We start from the raw sequence: 23,388 nt of genomic DNA on the forward strand, positions 1-23,388 counted from the left end.
AGGGAGGTGGGGTGGGAGGCTGGAGGCCACATCTTGTTTGCCCACTATTCTTTTTTTTTTTAGCCCTCACCTCTGCTGTGTGAATTAATGAGGTCCTCTTGCTGCTTTTCAGTCTGGCAGGGTAGAGAGCAGGTGACACTAGCAACACTTTGCAGACACCTCTCCCTTGCTCCCCTCCACCCCCACCCCCAGCAAGAGCTTGGTGGTGGTGATGGATGGGCTGGGCTATCTGGGAAAGACCCTGCTTAATACTTGGACCTGCCTGAGAGTCAAGCTCCTGCCCCTGGGAAACAGGTGAGAAGGCCAAGAAGAGCCCCTATATTGCTGAGGCCCTGCTGGTGTCTGGCTGGTACTGGTACTCGCTAGTTCCCAATCACCTTTAAAACAGTCACCCTTCACCTGGGCCTCCTGATTGGGACTGTGGCACTGTTGGCATCCCCATTTCGCAGGCAAGAGCCAGGCCCTCCTTCAAGCACAGGTCAATAGGCAAGTGGTTCTACAGCATGCCGGGGGATTTCCTAATCAGAAGAAAGTTGACAAGCCTGAGTTAATCACCTAAGTAAATCACAGACATGCTGCCCTGTAGAAGCCTGAGGCAGAACAAGTAGGAAGAAAAAACTCCTGTCATACTCCCCAGAGCCGGCCCTTTCTTCCCTTTATGAGTCATTAAGAAAAGAAAAGAAAAAAAAAATCCATCCTGACACAGGGAAGGTGACCTAAAAGCCCCTGGGAGCTGCACTCCAGTGTCTGTGTGTCAGTCGCCTTGTGGCTTCCCTGGGGTGCGGATTCTCTATCAGGGCCGTCAAACCTCAGCCTTATGATTCAGCAGAGCTTACGTCAGTGCACAAGAATGAAAAGTGAGAAGAGGGACCAAGTAGGGGGCCAGGTGGGGTGTGGGGCTGGGAGACTGACTGCTTGCGTAAAACGCACACACGCACACATGCACACACACACACGCACTCACTCACCGGTGTGAGACGAGCCTAAAAGCCAACACAGCTGACAACTGTGGTCCTTGTTTTACTCGGGAAGAAAAGGCTCAGACAAGTGTACGAAGCTCTAAAGTAGCGGCCAGGCCTCAAAGTTGAAGTTGTTTCTCCCCACCCACCCCCCATTGTTTTTTTGAGACAGGGTTTCTCTGTGTAGTCCTAGCTATGCTGAAACTCACTCTGTAGACCAGGCTGGCCTCAGACTCAGAGACCTGCCTGCCTGTGCCGCCCAGTTGCTGCCTCTGCACCTCCTGAGTACACCACCACCCCTGTGAAAATGCGTCGCTAGGCCCCGCCCCTCATGCCGTCAGCTCTCTCTTAGGAGTTGAACACAGAGCGGTCAGGCAAACATCTTGGATATATGAAGCACTTAGCACAGGACCATGCCATGTAGTAGGTGCCTAATTTCTGCCAAGTGCTCAAGAAAGGAGGCCACATCCAGAAAACAAACACTAGGTGGAGGTTGGGAGGATTGAGAGTTCAAGGTCAGCCTAGGGTACATAGTGAGAAATACTAAACACTGCCCATTTCAGGTGTTATTGTAAGCCCAAGAACACAGAAACGAAGGGTTCTGGGTAACAGACAAATATAAAAGAACAATACTACAAGAAGAGGCAGTGCTCAAAGAGAAACTAACAGTGTTGGACGGTGTGCAGCACTGGGAGAAGTCAGGAAGGCCACCCATGATGGTCCTGAGGTTGTCTTTGGAGTAACATATTCGAGATGATCAGGAAGGGTAGGGAAAAGCCATAATGGATGGATGTAGAGGCAGCACAAACACGTTCTGTCATCCCATAATTTTCCAGAGGGGAGGCTGTATTGTGCCCCATAGATCTCAGTGGGGAGTGTATAGGGAACCTGTATATACTCTGCCCTTTGGGTAGAGAGGTCCTGAGGCAGCTAGCTTGCTCCCTGTGGCGGGGCTAGGAGGGTGGGTAATTCCTGGCCAGACCTCAGCTCCAATAGGCTAATAGCAAGGAGAAGCAGAAGGTCTCTCGCAAACCCCTGAGTGTGAGTGGTTGGCAGCAGTGTTTGAGCAGAACCCAGGACACAGCATTAAGAGGTTCCTGGAGTGATGCTCACCCGTCATCAGAAAACGCCCAGAATAACAAGGGGTCTCAGCCTGACTCCAGGGGCCCTCAAAGTTTCTCATAGGAGTGCTGTTTTCACTGAGCAAAAATCACATCACACATTTCACAGAGCAATGCCCACTCTGACACCTTGAGCTTGGAACTGGGACCTAAACCACAGCCCTTATGGCAACCATGGATCCCAGGCCCACAAATGACTGTGGGATGTTGGTTCAACATCTCCCATCCTGCCCTGACCTTACACAGGATGGGTCAGCCGCTCCATGCCTGTTCTGCCAGGTGGACAAGCTTAAAGTCCATAGAGTTGAGGATCCGAGACCTTGCCCAGCTTTGGCCCAGGACTTACCTGCTCCTACTTCTGGGCTGTTGTGCTTTCTATGGTAATTCCTAAGGTGTAGTTGGTAGGGTACCGGCCAGTGGCACAGTAAAGCATTGGTCTGGGCAAATTGTTTTCAGCCAGGGCTTCTCTGGCTGCCAAGTGCTGCATATTGATGACGTCACTGAACTTGCAGGGCTGTGCTGGGCTCTGCTCAGCCCTGCCTGACTTCCTTCACCAGTGGCCCCCTTGTGTAACAGACATGTGTGTGCGTGTGCGTGCGTGCGTGTGTGCATGTGTGTGTGTGTGTGTGTGTGTGCGCGTGTGCGCTGTGTATGCAGCCTGCTTGGCTCCTTCTAAGGCCTAAAGCAGGTATGTCCCAAGGTCATGCCAGGTCAAAGTGATGATAGCCACCCCCTATCCCCCCCCTTTTGAATATTTACTATTATTATTGAGGTTTGTTTGGTCGGGTTGGTTTTGGTTTTGGTTTTTTGAGTAGGGTTTCTATGTGTAACAGAACACCGGCTGTCTTGGATTCACTTTGTAGAGCAGGCTGGCCTGGAACTCACAGAGATCCACTTGCCTCTGCCTCCCAAGTGCTGGGATTAAAGGTGTGCGCCACCACACCCAGGTATTTTTATTATTTTTAATTTGTGTGTGCATGTGAGTGACAGTGCCCTGGAGGTCAAAAGATGGTATTGCATCCTTGGGTTTTGAATACAGATGTCAGTGAGCTGCTTGATATGGGTACTAGGAATCGAAATCAGGTTGTCCTATGCTTTTTTTTGCCCCCTGTTGCTGTAATAAAACATTGACCAAAAGCAACTTGGGAGGAGCAAAAGGGTTTATTTCATCTCTCAGGTCAAGAGCATCATTGAATGAAGTCAGAGCAAGAGCTAAGTTGAGAGCCTGAGGGAGGAAATGAGGCAGAGGCCGCGGAGGAGTACTGCTTACGGCCTTGCTCAGCTTGCCTCACACACATGGACCACCTGCCCTCGAGTTAGCACTGTCCACATCAATAATTAAACAAGAAAATGCCCCCCAGGTGTGACCTCAGGTTAATCTGATGGAGGCCAGTCTTCAATTAAGGGTCCCGAGTCTAATTTGTGTCAAGCTGACAAGAACTGACCAGTACCATAAGGGCAGTACTGATTTTAATCACTGAGCCCTCTCTCCAGCCCCTAATCATTTTTCTTTCTTTCTTTCTTTTTTTCTTTTTTGTTTGTTTGGGACAGGGTTTCTCTGTGTAGCCCAGGCTGTCCTGGAGTTTGCTTTGTAGACCAGGTTGCCCTTGGACTCAGAGATCTTCCTGTCTCTGCCTCCCAAGTGCTGGGATTAAAGGCATGCACCACCACCGCCCGGCTCTAACCCTCTTTTTAAAGGCAGAGTCTCTAGGTCTCCAGGCCAGTTCTAAGTTGGCTTGGAACTCACTATATAGCCCGGGCTACCTTAGCCTTCAAGTGCTGGAATGATAGGTTTGGCCCACCGAGCTCTGCTCCTTGCCTCCTTTAGTGCTCCCTCAGAGACTCAGCGGTCCTTTAGTGCTCCCTCAGAGACTCAGCGGTGTTCCCACCTCACTCTAGGCCCTCCTAACCACACAGACTGGGTCCCAACCTCTTCTCCTCACCCGGGAGTAAAATAAGCCCCTAGCCTTCCAGACAATGTTAAATAGACACCTACAAAGTGTTTGACCCAGATCCTGCTATGTAGCCGAGGATGACCTTGAACTCACGACCCCTTGGGTTAGATGAGCAGCCTTTCCTGTTTTAGGTCGTTGTCATTTGTTGACTACTTGATAGGTACTACACTTAACCCAGCTCCTATTGTAAAGAAATAGGCTCAAAAAGGCCGAAGGATGGCTGTGTTTTGGTGGGTGGGGCAGCAGGGCTGGGCCTAGATGCTTCTGATGCCTCTGATCTTTATCCTACTCACTACAGGTGATAGAGGGCTGAGGACTTATACTGGGAATGTCCACAGACCAACCAAAGCTCAGGGACCCCACCATTCCAGCCTGCCCTTTTCCCACAGTGCAGGCCTAGGAAGCCAACACAGGCTGGGGGAGGGGGCAGTGTGTGTGTGTGTGTGTGTGTGTGTGTGTGTGTGTGTGTGTGTGTGTTAGAATCAAGCCTGGGAGGGCTGCCTGATCAGAATGGACCCTAGAGGGACTGAAGAGGGCCCACAGGTGCAGATGAGGGTGAGCCAGGAGCTAGGAAGCCTGAGGAAAACAGGTGATTCCCTATGAGGGTGGAGCCTGAAAGATGACACAAAAAGTTGGCCCTACCTGGGAGCCTGCAGGGACATGTGGGTGAGCCATACACTCCCTCCCACAGCCGGGAGCAGCCAGGAGGAACAACCAGACAGGATGAAGGAGGATATGGGGTGGGGCCTGGTTGATTCAGTTGACTAGGCCCCTGCCCAATGACATTGCACTCTAGGAGACAGTATAGAGGGGCTGAGAGAGCCAGTACCGGGACCTTGGACCTGGCTTTGAGTTCTGGCTCTGTCAACTGAGGAACTGTGGTGGCCTCATTCATAAAACCAGGATCAGGCTCAATTAGTATATTACCTTTGCCCTAGCTGAGAGAGGTTATGGGCATTGAGCAGATGACAAGCAAACTCCTGGATGCCCCAAATTTAGGGGCTTTTAATAAAGATAATAATTATTGTACTTGTGCCAGCTGCCCTGACGTCAACTGAACCACAAACCCATGACCAGTCCCATCCTGGCCGCCTCACTTGCTGATAGGAGGAGTGACAGCTGGCTCAGTCTTGTCAAATGATCCCTAGATGTTAGGCATCGTTCTAAGTCATGCTGGCATAGGGGCCCACACCATCCCCACTCCACCAGTGTGGACCAGATCTAAGCACGAGAGCTTGAACTTCAGAGAGCTAAATAAACGCCAATGCCACGCCCCAGGTTGGGTCTGATTCTGTTTTTCTCCCATTCCTGCATGTTAAATTCTAAACTAATCATGCATCCCTGGGCTCCATTTGTGTTATTTGACAAGTTCCAGCCACTCTACTACCCAGTTGTGTGAGTGTGTGTGTGTGTATATGTGTGCTTTGTGCGTGTGCGTATATCTGTGCACCCTTGCCTGCACACAGATGTACATCTGGTGTCTTCCCTCAATCTTATTTTTGGAGACACGGTTTCCTACTGAACTTGGAACTCACTTTTTCCACTAGACTGGCCGGCCATCAAGTCCCAGGGATCTGCCTGTCTCTTTCCTCCAGTGGATGCTGGCAATTCAAACTTGGGTCTTCAGGTTTGCATAATAGGCCACCCCTAGCCTAATCAGGTTACTGTTGCCATAAGGAAATTTTATAGAAAGGGAACAGGATGATGGCCTGTGTTGAAGGTCTGGGATGGGCAGTGGTCATAAGTTCTGCTGAGACACTTGGCTCTGCTCTGTGTATGTGAGACGTGTAGTGACCCTGCCTCACCTGGTGGGCGCTGTTACTGTCCATTCCATGGACTAGGGTGCTGAAGCCTCTACAAGCCTCACTGCCCATCCCTAAAGTAAAAGACACAAAGAAGCAAGAAGCTTGGCAACAGGTGTCAGAGGCCTGGGATTGTTTTGCTTTGGGCTTTGAGACATGGTCTCAGGCAGCACAGCCCAGGCTGGTTGTGATCTCATGATTTTTCTGCTTCTGTGTCCACGTGCCAAGGCGGCAGGCACCCGTCCCTCCACATTCATCTGGAGAGGTGTTTAAGACACAGTTGACCCACTGCCTGAGCTGAGCAGAAAACCTGCAGTGAAAAGAGGAAATGGGGCTGCAGAGGGTCTAGTGCTGGACACATAGACCTGAATTCAGATCTTCAATATTCACAACAAACCCAGACATGGGAGTCTGCAATCCCAGTGGCAGGAGGTGGAGACAGGAGGATGCCAGCATTCACTGCTCAGCTGCTCAGCCAGTGAGCTCCAGGCTCAATGGGAGACTTTGTCTCAAAAAATAAGGTAGAGTGGTACATGCCTGTAATCCCAGCAGTCGGGAGGCAGAGGCAGGTGGATCTCTGTGAGTTTGAGTCCAGGCTGGTCTACAAAGCAAATCCATGACAGCCAAAGCTACACAGAGAAACCCTATCTCAGGAAAAAAAAAAAAAAAAAAAAAAGTAAGGTAGAAAGTGACTGAAGAAGACACCTAATGTTGACCTCTGAGCTCTATATGGGTGTATACACACACAAACACACACACACACAGAGAGACAGAGGGAGAGAAAGGGAGGGAGAGGGGGGAGGAAGTTTCAGAATTCCTGGAGTAGGGTAGGGTAGGTAAGTAAATAGATAAACACTACCTACTTATTATGAGATGGGATCATGTGAAGCCCACAAAACACATGGGATTGCAGAAACAGCCAGAAATGCTGTGTCATAGAATATATATGCTCAGCACATAGCTCTGTGCAGGACTAGCTTCGGGCCTTCCTTCCTCACCTCTTGCATGGACCACTGAAAACGAAACACAGCCTGGGAGCCATCTGTGTGTCTCACCTTGGCCAAGTCTCCTCCCCACCAGCCTGGTGACAGGAAAGACCACAGTTTCCAGAAGGTGGTTTGAAACGAAAGTCTTCAGGTCTAGGGGAGGAGAGGGGCCCCAGGCAGATGGGTGGTGTGTGGGATGGAGAGTGACACGCGGGATGGGTATGGGGGCAGGAGGACTGAGGACCGAGGCCCAGAAGATAGAAGATTGAGCATGAGGACCTGATAGGGCATGAGTCACCTCCTGTCACAAAACACACCGCGCATGAATGCTGCCAGCTGTTTTCCTGGCCCAGCCCTGCCCAGCAGGTGCAGTTACTGTTCATTTTATAGATGAGGACAGTGGGGCTTGGGGACCTGAGCACTCGCCATGTGCTCTCCAGCAAACCTACATAGTAGACAGGATTTCAATCCAGGAAAGTGACCCCAGAACACTCTAGCAGAAAGTGACCGCCATGCACAAATAGGGTCTGATTCCATGGGATCTGAGATTTCCCCAATCTGCCCCGCCCATGTCCATTTTGCCCCTTCCTATCCCCTCAGTCCCATCCTTGACCTCTTACTCCAGGCACTGCCAGGCTCTCCTGGTTCTCTAGACAGTTTTGAGCTCCCCAAAGAAAGCCTTTGATGTTTCCTTCCTCTTTCCTTGGCAAGCATGCTTACTTGACCTCTGTTCCTTGTTTTCCCTGGCTAAGTGTGAGGTAGTTAGAGAGACGCGGGCATTAATTATCTGTAAAGGACTTAGAAATATGCAGGCACAAAGAAAGTCCTCTGGAGATAAGATAAGAACTCCATAAGGAATTCTGGAGAAAGGTTAAACTGAAGGTAGCCATGGAGATGGAGGGAGGGGCAGGGATGAACTGGGGACATGTGGGTGAAGAAGACGCTGACACCCCCAAGATCAGGTGTTAGGTTAGGCATAAGGTGCACAAATGTCCCCTTGTTGATTAAATGCCTCTTTCAATGTGTATTACAGGGAAACATCACCTTGAGGCTGAAAGGCAATCTGTTAAAGCCTGGAAGTCTCCCCAGCACCACATAAACGGTTGTGTGGTGGTGTACACCTGTAATCCCAGCGTTTTGAGACAGAGTTTCTGTGTGTAGCCCTGGCTGCCCTGGAACTCACTCTGTAGACCAGGCTGGCCTTGAAACCACACCTGCCTCTGCCTCCCAAGTGCTGGGATTAAAGGCAGGTGCCGCCAAGGTCATCCTCAGCTACCCAGTAAGTTTGATGCCAGCCTGGGGTACATGGGACCCTATGTCAGAAAACAAACATATAGACACTGTCTCCTCTGGGTAATGAAGTTTGTGAAATTCGGGACAAAGAAGAGAGGTACGGGAGACAGGGATTGTGGGTGGGTGGGAGAGTGAGAGAAGCAGAGGGGAGGGGGTCAGAGAGGGAAAAAGGATAGAGAGTAAAGGAGAGACAGCAAGGGGAAGATGGAGAAATGGGAAGAGGAGAAGGAAAATGAGAACAAGAAGAGAAGAGAGCTGAAGAAGAAAAAACTGGTGTGTGTCAGGGTACAAGCTGGCAGGAGGGACACAGGCGTAAGGAAATGGAGGGATGAGCTGAGTGATCAGGGCACCGATAAAATAAAGGGCAAAGAGATAAGGAACCTAACGGAGTCAGAGCAGTCCACAGTCGTGGCCCCCAGTGCCTAACTCTGGGCTGGGTGGCAGCCATCAGAGATTTCTAGGCTCCAGCCTGGCCCAGGTCCAGAAGAAGCTGTTGGGTGCAGCCTTGACCCCATAAAGCAGAGCCCACTGCAGTGCTCAGTCAAGAACACTGGGCACTGCTGCCTTCTGACCTCTGAAAACTGAAAGCAAAAGCTGTCCCTAGAGACTTGCCCTAGACTTTCCTGCCCCTTGGCTGGCTTCTTAGAAATCAGCTGCCCGTGCTTGCAGTGGTGGCCTGGATTTCCGTCTCAGCTCATTCCTTTCCTCCTGGCGAGCATCTCAGTGCCAGCGATGAGGGGCAGAGGTTACCGTTGGAGTAGGGTGGTCCTCAGCAGGCTGGGAGGTCAAGCGTTCACTCAGCCTGCGTTCACTCTACTCTGAGCTACTGGAAATCTGAGCCATTCACAGGGCTGGAGGGAAGGACCTGGAAATGAATTTGGGATCTCCAGGTCCAGCCCTCCTCAGGCCCTTAAGAAGTGTGGCATGCTTGGTAGGCATGGGGCAGCAGAGTTTGCTGGAAAGTTCACGATTTTTAGAGAGGGCATCTTGGGCAGAGGGAACAATGCCAGGAAAGACCCAGAGATGCAAACTGAACCATGTGCTCTCCCCATGCCAGGCAACTGTCTTAGAAGCTGGCCTTTCTCTTCTTTCTGCAGACGTTCAGAGAAGCATGTATGTCTAGATTCTCCTGGGGTGGGGTGGGGGAGGGGCTCAAGCTGCACCCTGGGTCTAATTGTGACTTTCCCACCTGGGACATGTAAATCCTTGTCAATATCCCCAGGGGAGCACACTGTTGGGGGGAGGTGTCTCAGGCAGACCCCACAGCCATAGTTGGGTTTGCTGAACTTGAATGAACCCTTTCCTTTCCCAAGAGCATGGACCTGGGCTCACAGGCCCTGTCCCATGTCGCTAGGAAGTGGCAAAGACAGCAAGAACTGAGACTCCAGGCTTAGCACTCAGGAGCAGAGGCTGCCTATGCTAGCACAGTCCTGAGTGGAACCATGGCTGTCAAGCGCTGTACTTTAGGTGGGCAATCAGAGTTCTTCATGCTCCAGTTCAGAGTAGACACCTGACCCAGGTTGGACTCACGGGAGAGCTCCCTGGCATGCACTTCATGGGCTTGGTCCACCTGTGTGGTGGGCCAGATGCAATGGGTGGAAGTTGGGCCCATTTCCCTGTCAATAACACCGAGGCCAATCTGTGCACATCTAGTTGCTGAATACCCTGATCACTTGTTCAGAGCCAGAGAGCTAAAGGGGTAGGTAGGTGCCTAGACACCTGGGTGCCAACTTAACCCAGGCAGGCCTAAGTGTCCCATGGACAGAGGGAAAAGGTCCTGGACTGATACTTACACTAGCCTCTGGCCCTACATAGTCCAGGCTGGCCTCGAACTCTCTGCGCAGCTGAGGATGACCTTGAACTCCTGATCCTCCTGTCTTTACTTCCAGAGGACGGAGACTATACCGGTCCACCATGCTGTGCTAACATGCACACTGAGAGGGCACTGTACAAGGCCACGTCCTCAGTCCTCCTGCTGAGAGTTTGAGCAGCAGGCTGTCTTGTATGTGGGGAGCTGCTGGAAGGAACATGAATTGTGTGGGCTCCTGAATCAGCCATGCCCTGCCGCCCCATGATGTCCCGGTCTCGTGCGTCATTTCTTCTGTTGTTGATGTTAGTCTCCGTTTCTGTCCCTCCAAAGTCTGTGGAATCCATTCACAGAGCAGCAAGGGCGGCAGTCAGGCCAGGGAATGAAGGCCAAGGCAGGAAACGGAGTCTGGTTTCATTTTAAGAAGCCAGGCAAGTGGCCTCTGATCTAGAAAAGCCAAGGTCCCCGTCCCTTCAAGAGCCAGAGCCTCTGCTGCCTGCCCAGCTGTCTGCTGCAGAGAGCCACTGGAATGCAGGCCCTGATTTTCCCACCTGACAGGGATCTTGATGGGGTCCTCATTGCTTTTGGGTGTTGGGGATGGGACCCAGGGCCTGGGACCCAGGGCCTGGTACACACTACACAAATGTTCTATCACCCAGTAACAACCCCAGACCCTCTTTTTAAAAAATTGAAACAAAGTTTCACTGAGTTTCCCAGGCTAGCCTTGAACTCACTGGGAGGCCCAAGCTTTGTCCCAGACCAGCACCTTTCAGGCTCCTCTGCCTTTGTTTCCCTTTATTTACTTTTCCTGCTGCTTGTAGATTTATTTTTGTTTTGAATCAGGGTGGGTCTTAACTGTGGAGCACAGTGTGGCCTGGACTTCTTGGCTCACCCGCCTCATGGTTGTTGACATGTGTTTATTTACATTGTTTACATAATGTATTACACAAATGGGGAAATATTGCACAGTATTATTATAATACACCCCACCCACCCACCCCCTGCCCCGTTAAAAAGAAGATGCTATTTTGAGAGCACTTCATACTAAGACTGACTAGGCCTCAGCCGATGAAAGCCAGAAGAAAAGCCACTGCGAGGCTTGGAGCTTTTCGCTTTCCAGGACCTGTTCAGCTTTGTCCCCCTCCCTCCCCGCCAGGTCTCCGTTGTTGTCCCTCCTGCCTCAACTACACTTTGTACTGATAGCACCCAGGGCACCCAGACTAACCACCCAGGTGTCTGTAGATGGGGAATCAGGAAGTGACTTATTCTAGAGGCATCATAGCCACTCCGGGACAATGAGACCCTAGGCTTGGATTTTTGAGCTGACACTCCTCTACCAGACAGACCTTGACTGAGGTGCCACCTGTCTGGTGGGCCAGATGCAATGGGTGGAAGTTGGGCCCATTTCTCTGTCAGTAACACGGAGGCCAATCTGTGCACACCTAGTTGTGCTCAATACCCTGAGCACTTGTGCAGAGGCAGAGAGCTAAACGGGCCAGTGTCTAGACACCTGGGGTGCTGATTTGGCCCAGCCAGGCCTAAGCATCTCATGGGCAGAGGGAAAAGGTCCTGGTCTGGTACCTACCCTAGCCTCTGGAGCCGTTGCTGGCATCCCACGGGGCACAGAGTAGGAGGGTGGTGCATTTCCAGGTACTGAGATGAGATTGGGGGCAGCCGAGGAGGAAGGGGACAGCGTGGTCCCTGGGGCGCTCAGCCTGCCCACCCGCCAGGCACAGCCGCTCTTCTTCGGGGAAGTCTCTGAGTCTGAGTTCCAGGAAGCGATAACGCTTGTTGAAACCTCTTTCTTGTGGCCTGGTCTCGTCACACGGCTTGGTAGGGACCCACGTCAGGCAGGGCTGGAGTCTAGGCAACTGCTGCCACCCCTGTTCTCCCCAAGAGGCTAAAGAGGGGGGAGCGCCTTCGACTCCCATAACACCCTGCATGGCCAGCTCAGCTTCAACTCCCTAAGCAAGAATGCCAAGGATAGCGGGCTACAAGGCTGCTGGGAGAAGGATCCTCCCTCTGTCCCTGGCCTGGGACTCTCTACTCCTTCCCTGGAGACTCTTCCAGAGTACAGCCTCTTAACCTTGGCCATTGGCCCCCAGGGCTTCTGCTGGCGGGGAAGGGAGTGACCTGTAGCTTGTAGAGCCATGTGTAACATCCTCTCTGCTGACTTGGTGCTAGATCCACCCTCACACCCCAGTGTGACAAGGGTGACAAATGGCTCCTGATGTGGCCTTGTGTTCCCTGGGGACAGAACTATAGTTTAATTTCTGAGTCTGGTACTTTGATGAAGAAGCAGGCCTGGGTTGCTTTGTCCTGTTTCTCCTGGCAATCACAGGGTCATGCAGAGATCACTCAGGAGGCTATTAGCACTTCAGTCTTCCCAGAGCCCTTAATAAATGCACTTTTATTTTTCTTTTAAAAAGACAAGCTCAAGCTGGCCTCAAGCATACTAGTTTAGGATAGCCTTGAACTCCTGATCCTCCTGCTCTGCTCCCTCCATTAACCAGTAGTACCAGGATTACAGGCATGCACCACCATGCCTAGCTTCTGTAGTCCTGGGATGGAATCCAGGGTCTTGTGCGTAAATAGGTGAGCACTACAAGCTGAGCCACATCTTTAGTCCCTAAGTGTGGCATCTACATGAAAAGTGCTGAGGCCTGGGCATGAGGGTGGAGGGCTGGGCAGAGGGTAAACCAGTTCGCCGTTTGATGCCCAGGATCTGCATGGTGGAAAGAAATATCTCTGCCAAGTTGTCCTCCGACCTGCACCAATGTGCCACGGCACCAGCCAACAAACCGCTGTGCATTAAATAGGTAGGTAAATAAAATAAGTACTATAAAAAACGAAAAGAGAAAGTAGAGTCTGTGTAGGGAAACAAAAAAGTCTTTAGAGAAACAGGAGATGTTATATCCAAAACCAAGCACAGATGCTTTGAAAGAGGCAACTTCGGATAAGAAGAAAGGACTAGAAAGATGACACTGGAGAGGGCTCTCAGAGAGAAGGAAAAGAGAAATGAGAGAAAAGGTAAGAAAATGTCACGTGTGCTGGCATACAACTGTAGTCCCCGCTGCCAGAGGCCAGTTTCATAGTGAGGTCCTGTACCCTAAAGTAGAAGATGGGGTGGGGGTGACCCCTAAAGTTGTTAGCGGAATTCGTGTCCTAACCCTGAATGCTGCTATGTTGGCCAAGTGCTTGCGAGACTAGCGACTCCTGCCTCATTTTTAAGGGGTCTGTGGCACCTACCTGCCCCGTCAGCGCTGCAAACACCACGGAACACGCCTGAGTCAGCCTCTGTACAACAAAGCCACACACAGCTGGATGAAGCTCTATAGACAGAGGCCTCTCTAGAGCACCCAACAGGGGACCCACAGGCTGTAGCCCATCCTGCATTCACTCTGCGCTGGGATAGCTGTTCTTGTGTCGTCTGTGTCCCCAGATAGGGTTTCTTAGTGTAGCACTGGTTGTCCTGGAACTCACTCTGTAGACTGGTCTTGAACTCAGAGATCTGCCTGCCTCTGTCTCTGAAGGTCTGGGATTAACTTTTTTTCTTCTTCTTCAAGACAGGGTTTCTCTGTGTAGCCTTGGCTGTCCTCAAACTCACAGAGATCCACCTGCCTCTGTCTTCTCGAGTGCTGACAGGTGTGTACCACCACTGCTTGGCAGGGACAGCAGGTACTTCAGAGAGTAACTAAGGCTCAGGGAAGGAAGGACCTTAGCCAAGGCTACCCTACCCAGAGGTAGCTCAGTGAATTCCCCCGGGATTTTGTTGTTCTTTTATTTATTTATTTTTTTAGTGCCCCAGCCCATGGGAGTGGAGTGTGTGTGTGTGCGCGCGCGCATGTGTGTTCTCTATTCCTATTATGCGCTGAGACTTGAGCTAAGCTATAAATCCTGGAGGGTCCCAGGGAACCCGCAGAGGAGACCCCCAGCCCTCACAGCCCCACTAGGTGGCACAAACGAGGATTTGGGACTCCAAGGTCCCATGGCCAGGAAGGCACAGAGGGGACTCAAATCCAGATCTCACCACACTCTGCAGCTCTCCCTGTACACTTTCTAACAGGCCCTGGAGCCGGCAGGGAGGGGGCTGGAGGTGCAGGGGAGGGTGGGGAACCACCGAGCAGGAAGGGCAGAGCAGAAAGTGAAAGGGACCGAGTCCCAGAATAGCTGTGGGTGACAGCAGGAGGGAGGTGACAGCAGAGAGAGGCTGTAGAAAAAGAAATTGGGGACCAGGAGGTGGATATAGTCCCCAAGGAAGCGAGTCCAGGATGGGGTCCACTACCTGCTGGCCTGAGTGGAGCCAGGCAGAGGGCTGCAACAGGGAGAGGCGTCTTCGTGACAAGGAGATGGCTAGGTGGGCTATCCCTTCACAGCAGCCTGTGAAACAGCCTGCAGCACCAGGAGAAGCTGCCCTCCCACTCCCCACCCCACCCCTGCCACAGCCTCCCACCCCTCAGAGGAGCAGGGTGGGTGACCCTTTAGAATATAAGTGGGGCCCTTTTCAGTGCATGCTGTAGCTTCCCGGCTCAGAGAAGTGCCTAGGTAGTCAATAAATGTGTGCAGAAGCAGGCGGGGGTGGGGTGGGGTGAGGGGGGTGGGGAGTGGGGGATGGGGAGGTGGGGGGGGAGGGGGTGGGGGGGTGGGGGGGGGGGTGGGGAGGTGGGGGGTGGGGAGGAGGGTAGTGGAAAGAGAGTGAGGGGAAAGAAGGGAGGGAGGGGGGGAGGAAAAGAGAAGGGAGGGAGGAGGAAGGCAAGGGGAAAAGGGAGGAAGGGAGGAAGAGGAAGGAGAGACCGGAAGGCAGCGGAGCCCCTACCAGGCTTGGCCATCCCTTCTGTTTCCTTGTCTTAACTTTCATTGCTTTGTGTACTTACCTAACACCTTGGTTAATTAAAAAAAAAAAAAGTTTCCAAGGAGGGAGTTGATTTTGTAAACAGTGCCTGCCTTCCCACTCAGGTGGCCTCAGGACACCCCCACCCTTGCCTTTGGGAACCTGAGACCAGCTCCTCCAGGGCTGAAGGTGATCAGGGTAGGTGACAGAAAGGCTCAGAACAGGCTGTACCAAAACTACACAAGAACTCAGTGTTCAGGCCTGACACATGCCCCCCTCCCCCATGAGGTGTCACCTCTGCCAGGGTGGGGAACTTGACCAGGGGATCTTGCCCAAGCTGCTCTGATCTCTAGGAGGAACCCCACCCGCTTGCTTTCCAGGAACTCTGCCTGCCACGTGCGTGTGCATGTGTGTGTGTGTGTGTGTGTGTGTGTGTGTGTGTGTGTGTGTGCGCGCGCGCGAGCGCGGGCTGGCTGCTCTCAGCTCAGCCACAGGCTGCGCCACTTCAGACAGGTCACTGCCACTCTGGACCTTGGCTCCCTCACCTGTGTTACCCAGAAAATGTGGCCCCACACATGGGTGTGCTGGGAGCACTCTGAGTTTTTACTTTGCCATCAATTTCTTCCTCTTCCTCCCTTCTGCTCCCTGCTCCTCCTCTCCTTTTCCTTCGGCTCCTCTTTCATTTTTGGTGGGTGCTGGGCATAGAACTTGGGGTCTTGCACAAGCCAAGCAATCTCCCTGCTCCTGAGCCACACTTCCAGCCTCTCACCTACCTGAAAAGACGTAGGGGCAATGAGTCTAACAAAACCCACCACAAGTTCAGTTGTTTACAGCCTAACTCAGGTCTTGTTAATGTTGGTGTTTACCTAGCTTCATTTCCCCACACTGTGACTACTGCATTTCCCCCACACACTGAGTGTGACTACTGCATTTCCCCACACTGAGTGTGACTACTGCATTTCCCCGTGTCTCTCCTTTCCCCACACACTGAGTGTGACTACTGCATTTCCCCACACACTGAGTGTGACTACTGCATTTCCCCCCCCCTTTCCCACACACTGAGTGTGACTACTGCATTTCCCCACACTGAGTGTGACTACTGCATTTCCCCACACACTGAGTGTGACTACTGCATTTCCCCACACACTGAGTGTGACTACTGCATTTCCCCCCCACACTGAGTGTGACTACTGCATTTCCCCACACACTGAGTGTGACTACTGCATTTCCCCCACACACTGAGTGTGACTACTGCATTTCCCCACACTGAGTGTGACTACTGCATTTTCCCCACACACTGAGTGTGACTACTGCATTTCCCCACACACTGAGTGTGACTACTGCATGTCCCCCACACACTGAGTGTGACTACTGCATTTCCCCACACTGAGTGTGACTACTGCATTTCCCCCACACACTGAGTGTGACTACTGCATTTCCCTACACACTGAGTGTGACTACTGCATTTCCCCACACACTGAGTGTGACTACTGCATTTCCCCACACACTGAGTGTGACTACTGCATTTCCCCACACATTGAGTGTGACTACTGCATTTCCCCCACACACTGAGTGTGACTACTGCATTTCCCCACACACTGGTCCTCCTTTTACTTTCTGGGTTTTTTTTGGGGGGCGGGGAGTGTAGGTGAAGAGAGGCAGGTCTCTCTCTGTCTCCGTCTCCCTCTCCCTCCTCTCCACCCCCTCTAGGGTCTCATGTAACCCAGGCTGCCCTCAAATTTCCTATATAGGGGAAGGGGACCTGTGGCCTCCATCCTCCTGCCTCCACCTTCTAAGTGCTGAGATGACAGGTGTGCACCACCACACCTGGTTTATATAGTGTTGAAATCACAGGTGTGCACCACCACACCTGGCGTATGTAGTGCTGAGAACTGAGCCCAGAGCTTCATGTATGCCAGGCAACTACAGCCCCACTGAGCTCTATTCCCATCTCCAGACCTTTGTGCAGCTCAGGCTGGCCTTGGGTTATCACCGACTCCACCTCTCTCATGCTGGGACTACAGGTGAGTCTTCACCTTTAGCAAGTTGCCAAGACTCTCACGGAGTCTTTCCTGAGATCAAACAAGCAGAGGGCCGCATCCTGCACCACACTGGGTGCTGCCAGCTCTTCTCATCCCAGTCCTTATGTTGGAAGCTGCCATGGCTTCTTTGCCTTATGGTGACAAACTCACCTATGTGATCCCAGCATGGGAGTCGGGGAGACAAGAGGACTTCACAAGTTTGAGGTGATGGAGGCATGGTAAAACACCTGGTGTGGGAAAAGTGGGGTTTCTCTCCTCTGTAACAACACCAGGTCAGGGCAAAGTCCTCAGTGCTCTCCCTGTGCCTGTTTGGTACACTTCGCCCCTGTGCTCAGGGAACACTGGCTCAGTATTTCCTTGTGCTCAGGGTGGCATTGGCTGTCTGCTCATGCTCCTGTTTGGTGACTTTCTCCGTCCTGTAATCTTGACCTCTACTGAAACTCCTGGAGTGGTTTCTTGAGGGATCTTCAGTGGCCCCTGACTGACATGTATCAGGGCAGGAGTTCAAACTCACCTCACACATCTCCTGAGGCTGCAGGGAGAAACCGGTGTAATGAAACCTCTGTGCAGGGTTTTGGTCCCCTGTCTACTAGAGCTGAGTTGCAATACCGTCTCTCACCAGCAGGGGAGACCAGCCAGCCGGAAGTGCTGTGTCCCAACTCCGTGCTTAGAAATCACTCCCCTGTTTTGTAAATCAGAGGAGCTGCTGAGAACGCGTGGCCAGTCAAGATCTTCAGTGAATACGGCTGCTGGCAAGAAGGGAGAGTCGGACACTCTCCATATTGCTCCTGCCTCAACTGCTGGTGTTCTTGTTTTGTTGTTGCTGTTGTTGTTTTGTTTTTCCCTTTGGTCAACAATTTTAGAGACTGCAGGCTCTCAGAAATTCCTACTACGGAGGCCGACAGAGTAAGGTGCTTCTCAGAAGCCAGAAGACCCAATTAGCTCGAAAGCACTGGGCAAGTTCCTGAACCTTTCCGAGCTTTAATCTTCTTTGTGAAATATTGATAGACTCCTGTACAGCGTGCACATGTATAATTCCAACACTCAGGAGGTTGAGGTAGGAGGGGATTAGGAGTTTGAGAACAGCTTGGGCTACACCCTGCCTCCAAAATAAGAAGAACAGGAAGCACAGGGTGAACAGTATTTGTGCTGAGGGATCGTTGAAGGCTGGAAAGAAAGTGAAGATTCAGTGCCTGCTGTTTTATTCCACCCTCCTATAATCTGATTGTGACCCATGAGACCTACGGCCTCGGTTGGGGGTGGCTCTGAAGTGTCTGGGGCTCTTCATTCTGTGGCTGGTATCTTGGCTCCTATCACCAGGGACTTCTACGCTGATCCGAGGCCTCCTCGTGTGTCTTGGACTTCTGAGTGTGACAAACTGAGGGAGTCACTTGGCACCTGATAGCTCAGGTTGGGCTCCAGCTTCAGATGTTCTACAAGGCAAGGCAGAGGGTGGGGAAGGTGCCTCAGGAGTGAGGGCAGGTGCTGCCAAACCTGCCGATCTGAGCAGGATCCCTTGGACCCACGTGATAGAAAGAGAAAACTGATGCCTGTGGGTTGTCTGTCTCTCTGTCTCTGTCTCTCAGTCTGTCTGTCTTTGTCTCTCTATCACACACACACACACACACAATTACAAAACAAGTTAAAGCAGGGCTTGGTGGTGCACGCCTTTAATCCCAGGATTAAAGGAGGCAGGTGGATTTCTGTGAGTTCGAGGCCAGCCTGGTCTACACAGTGAGTCCAGGACAGCCAAGGTTACACAGAGAAACCCTGTCTCAAAAAACAAAAACAAACAACAACAAAAAGTCAGATCTACACACAATTTAAAAATACAGCTATTCTATGTGGCATTTCAGAACCAGCCTCAGAAGCCAGGTGTGGTGGCACACGCCTTTAATCCCAGCACTCTGGGAGGCAGAGGCAGGTGGATCTCTGAATTTGAGGCCAGCCTGGTCTACAGAGTGAGTCCAGGACAATCAAGCCTACACAGAAAAACCTTGTCTCAAACAAAAGCCACCACCATCACCACCACCACCAACAAAAACAAGCCATCAGAACCAGCCTCAGGTGTCACATGGGGTCACTGCTGTGATATTCTTGTGGTTGAATTGGTCACCTTCACCACCAACCCAACTGGATTTAGGATTACTTTGGAAGTATACCTCTCCCATGTCTGTAAGGGCGATTCCAGGAAGGTTTAACTGATCAAGAAAGACAACCCTGTGCATGGTCAGCACCATCCCATGAGCGGGGACCCTGAACAGTACCAGCGTTCACCTCCTACTGTATCTTGCCTAGGGATGCACCTTTCCTGCCTTGATGGATTATGAAACCAAACAACCATTTCCATCTCTAAGTTGCTCTCATCAGATACTTTCATCATAGCAGTGAGAAGTAGCAATTACAGCTCACTCAGATGCATACCCACCTGTCCACCCAGAAAGTGTGAAGGGCTGCTTGGCTGTGACTTCAAGGCAGTGACCAGAAGAGTGACCGTCTCTGCTTGAGATGGGAAATAACACTCTGCAGAGGTGAGAGAAAAAGGGCATGGCCAGTGGCCGCTTGATGGGAAGATGCAGGGTTCCCAGTGGACCTGGACATCCAGCCATTCTGAAGAGCACTGGACAGGGACAGGCAGCCCAGGTCTGGGGAGGTACACAGTCTCCAGCCAACTAGCCATCGCTGCCCCCCTGCTTCTCTCCCACAGGTCTGTGGAGTTAAAAGAGTATGGCTACCCAGACCTACTGCCTGTGAGTGATGGCAGCGCCCAGAGGGCTGAGGGCGGAGAACTAACTGGGGTCACATGGTGAGATCCAAAGGCGAAGATGGGTCTTCCAAGGCTATGTCATAATAATATCATGTTCACATGGGATTTGGGAATCTGAATTCTGGTCCTCATGCTTACATGGTAAGTGTTTTATCCACTGAGCCTCCTCCCCCTCCATCCCTCCCCCAAGTCCTCCTCCTCCTCCTTGAGATAGGGTCTCCCCGGACTCTCTCCTGTATACCCACGGATGATCTTGAATGCCTGATCATCCTGCCTCTGCAAGTGCTCCCAAGTGCTCCCAAGATTATAGGCGTGCTCTGCCACATCTGGCTGGGAGTCATCTTTTGAAAAGATCGACTAAATGTCAAGTGAATAAATAAAAATAAACCAAGTTCTTGACCCAGTTCAACAGGGCTCCATAAACAGCAGCTGGGCTTGTTCACTGCATAGCCGTTCCCAAGGGGGCAAGAAGCTCCTTTCAGGCAGGGGTGCATAGGGTTGACTCCGCAAACAGAGCCCATGAAGAATTGGCAAGGCTGGATGGGTGGGGCACAGAGGAGCCCATGCCTGTGTGCTTCCGGTATCCCTTAGCCTCTCTGAGCTAATATCTCTTTATCTGAAGAAAGTACATAATTAGTACAGGGATGATATATGTCCCCAGAGAAAGGGGACACAGCCTCTTCCAGGCCCTAGAGTGCCCAGGTTGTCCCCCTGATCTGCGGCCACACCTAGAAAGGGGGCCATCCCCTCGGAGTCATCCAGAGGTGACGGAGGGTCCTGGTGCCCTCACACTCAGCCCTTTCACCCTCCCATGTATTTGGGTGACTGGTGCCCACCTCCAGGATGACCGTGTGGTGCTTGAGGGTAGGATAGTGTTGGGGCTTCCTCCATGGTAGGGCAGAAAGGGGTCAGGAAGCCAGGCTGGCTCTGTCTCATGGGTGTGGCTTCGTGAGTCCCTCCTAGCAACGGCCTCCAAGTTGTCCCATTAAGGCCTGTTCTCTTGGCCAAGATGGTTTGGTGATTCCAGGGATCCCAGCAGAGACTGGAAGAGGGTCCCTGTAAGGACCCCTGGGGAGGTAATCCCTAAGCAACCAGCGATGGGGGGTGGGGGGGACCTTTGCTTCTGACTCATACTCTCTAGGACCAACCTTGTCTCTGGGAGGCAGTTCACAGGAAGGCCCCACTTGGCCTCTCTGTTGGAGGGAGGGAAAAATTGGGGGGGGGGTAGTGGAGGGAGGAATGGTGTAAGGATGGTGGGGGGATGCTGTGGGTGGTGGTATAAGGATGCTGGAGGGAGGGAAAGATGGGGGGATGGTGGGGAGATAGTGGAGGGGTGGGGGATGCTGTAAGGATGCTAGGGGTCCTGGTGTAAAGATGGTGGGGGGGATAGTGAGGTGGTGGTGGGGGATGCTGGGACAAGAATGTTGGGAGGATGGGGGAGGGATGATGGGGAATGGTGGAGGGAAAGTGGGAGGATAGTGGAGGGTGGTGGGACATTTGTGGGGAAGGGATGCTGGGAGATGGGGGAGGCATAGTCTCAATGACCCATCTCAGCAAGTTGAATCTGAGCTCAGCCCAATCTCCAGCCATATTTCTGTCCATGTGAAGTCAACACAGCAACTTGCCACTAAGGAAACTGCACGAGTAGCCATTTGGGGCTTGTGCATGCTGCCTCTGTTAGTCTTCCACAAGACTCTGGCTGTGGAGGTACTCTTAACTTTCCTCTGTCCCCAGCCCACCAGTCACCATCTGCCCTCATCACGGCTTCCTCAGATGCTGACTCTAGATTGGGCCTCAGAACTGTGACATGGCGATGGGTCACCCAAAGGGCCCAGATCAGCCTTGGCTGGAGTTTTTAATGTCCATTTTGTAAGGGCACAATTGCCAGGACTGTAGTCCCCCCAGGGTGGGGGTTGGGGGGCAGGAGAGGCTGGCTCCAGAAGCCCACAGGAGAGCTCTGACAAAGCCTTGCAGGTACCTGCCGCAGCCCCAGAAAGTTCCCTGGGAGGAGTGATAAGGACACGGGGGTGGGGGCCAGGAGGGGTTGGGACACCATTGAACACTGACCACAGCTGGACACGCTCTTATTTACCCCACTGCTGCCCACACAGCTGCTGTCATTCCTCACGAGAACAGTGGGCATTTCTTCCCAACTTCCCCTGTGGCCACACAACCTCTGTCCCCAGCAGAGGCTCTAAGAGAGCTTTGGATCAGATGCCCTGCCTCAGTTGCTCCTCCAGCACCTAAGGTGCAAAGTCAGCATCCTCCAAGGCAGGGACCAAGAACAGTGTATCAGAGCACTATAGTCCTCCACAGGCTGCGAAATGCAGAGCAGGTTTGAGGTGATGACATAAACAAGACAGTGGATGGATCAGACTGCCCGGGAGAGCCTGAAGGAGCTGAGGCCATTTCCCCAAGTTGATAGGGGCCAGGCCAGGCCTTGCTTGGCTCCAGCTGATGGCTCCATGTGTGAAGTCCTGGGGCCAGGGGCTAGCAGCATGTAATTAAGGAGATTCGGTAAAGGAAGAGTAGGTGGGGCTGAGGCACAGGGAGGGTGGCGTCAGTGGCCTGAGCCATGGGCTGACAGAAAATGGGTAGGACAAGGGTGGAGCAGTGTGGTCCCACACTGTCCAAACCAAGGCTGGGGTTGAAAAGAACAGAAACTTGGAGACCAGGCCAGAGACTGCTCTAAGGATAGACCAGGTGAGAGATGAGGCAGCGTGGACAGGAATGAAGTAGTGTGACAGACTCAGGCCCCAAGGCCTGAGCATGAGATGGGACACAGACACTATCAAACTTCAGAGCGAAAATCAGGCCACAGTTTTGTGTGGGGACCTCCATACCAGAGTGCCACTGATCAGTACTAGTGGGTATCCCGGGTACCTGCCCACAGTTGCTCCTTGCGTGCCTCAGAAGCTTTGGAGGATGCAGGAAGACTCAGTCTGGGAGATCAGATAGGCCCTACCCTAGGAGTGTGGGAAGGGAGAGACTCAGAGTCAAGAAGGGCTTGAGCTGCTGGCCCCACCCCTGCACCCTGGCCAGGATTCGGATGCTCACACGTGTGGAAGATAATGTCAGGGGAATGGCACTGAGGCTGGGGACAGAGGATGTGGCCCCCTCCGTCACAGTCCTACAAAGCCCACTTGCCCACTGGGATCGTCTCTTTTCCCCAGAAGTAATAAGGGAGCTGCCAAGGTCTCTCTGGCCCCCAATCTGGCAGCACTTGGCTTCACAGTCAAGGACAAAATGAGATCACTTCCTCTATGCAGATCTGCGTCTCCCTCAGGAGCTTGGTTCCCAGCAGGGCTGTCCCCAGCAGCAGCCAGATTATGGAGGGGACATCCCCAGGATGTCCTGAACAGTCTTCCCAGACCTACAGGGAAGGAAATTAAGGAAACAGTACTCGGAGGTCAGGAGTTCACAGTTCACCCCTGGAGCCGGGGGGGGGGGGGGGGGGGCTGCAGTTGACTTCCACAGTGCGGTTTGGATAAAGAAGAAAATCAATTCCTTATGGATATCTGTGTTCCAAGCTCTGGCCTCTAGGACACCCCAGATGTTGCTCCTATCTGAAGGCTGGGCTTATGGGGCCTCCAGGGCTCTCTGGGGTGAAATAGGTGGGCTAAACCATGGGCTTGGCCTCTCACAACTCCTGTCCCCTGGCCAGGGTTTCCCCTTCACGCAACCAGTTTGCCATCCAGGAGCTCTACTCCGGGGACTTCTGGGCTGGCAGAGTGACCTGTGTCCCTGTATTTCAAATTTTCATTTTTTCAGCGCCCCCTCAACTTCTTGCATCTTCCCACCCCAGTATCTCAATGAATCCTTTTC

The sequence above is a fragment of the Acomys russatus genome, chromosome 25 (genome assembly GCF_903995435.1).
Source record: "Acomys russatus chromosome 25, mAcoRus1.1, whole genome shotgun sequence".
NCBI lineage: Eukaryota > Metazoa > Chordata > Mammalia > Rodentia > Muridae > Acomys > Acomys russatus.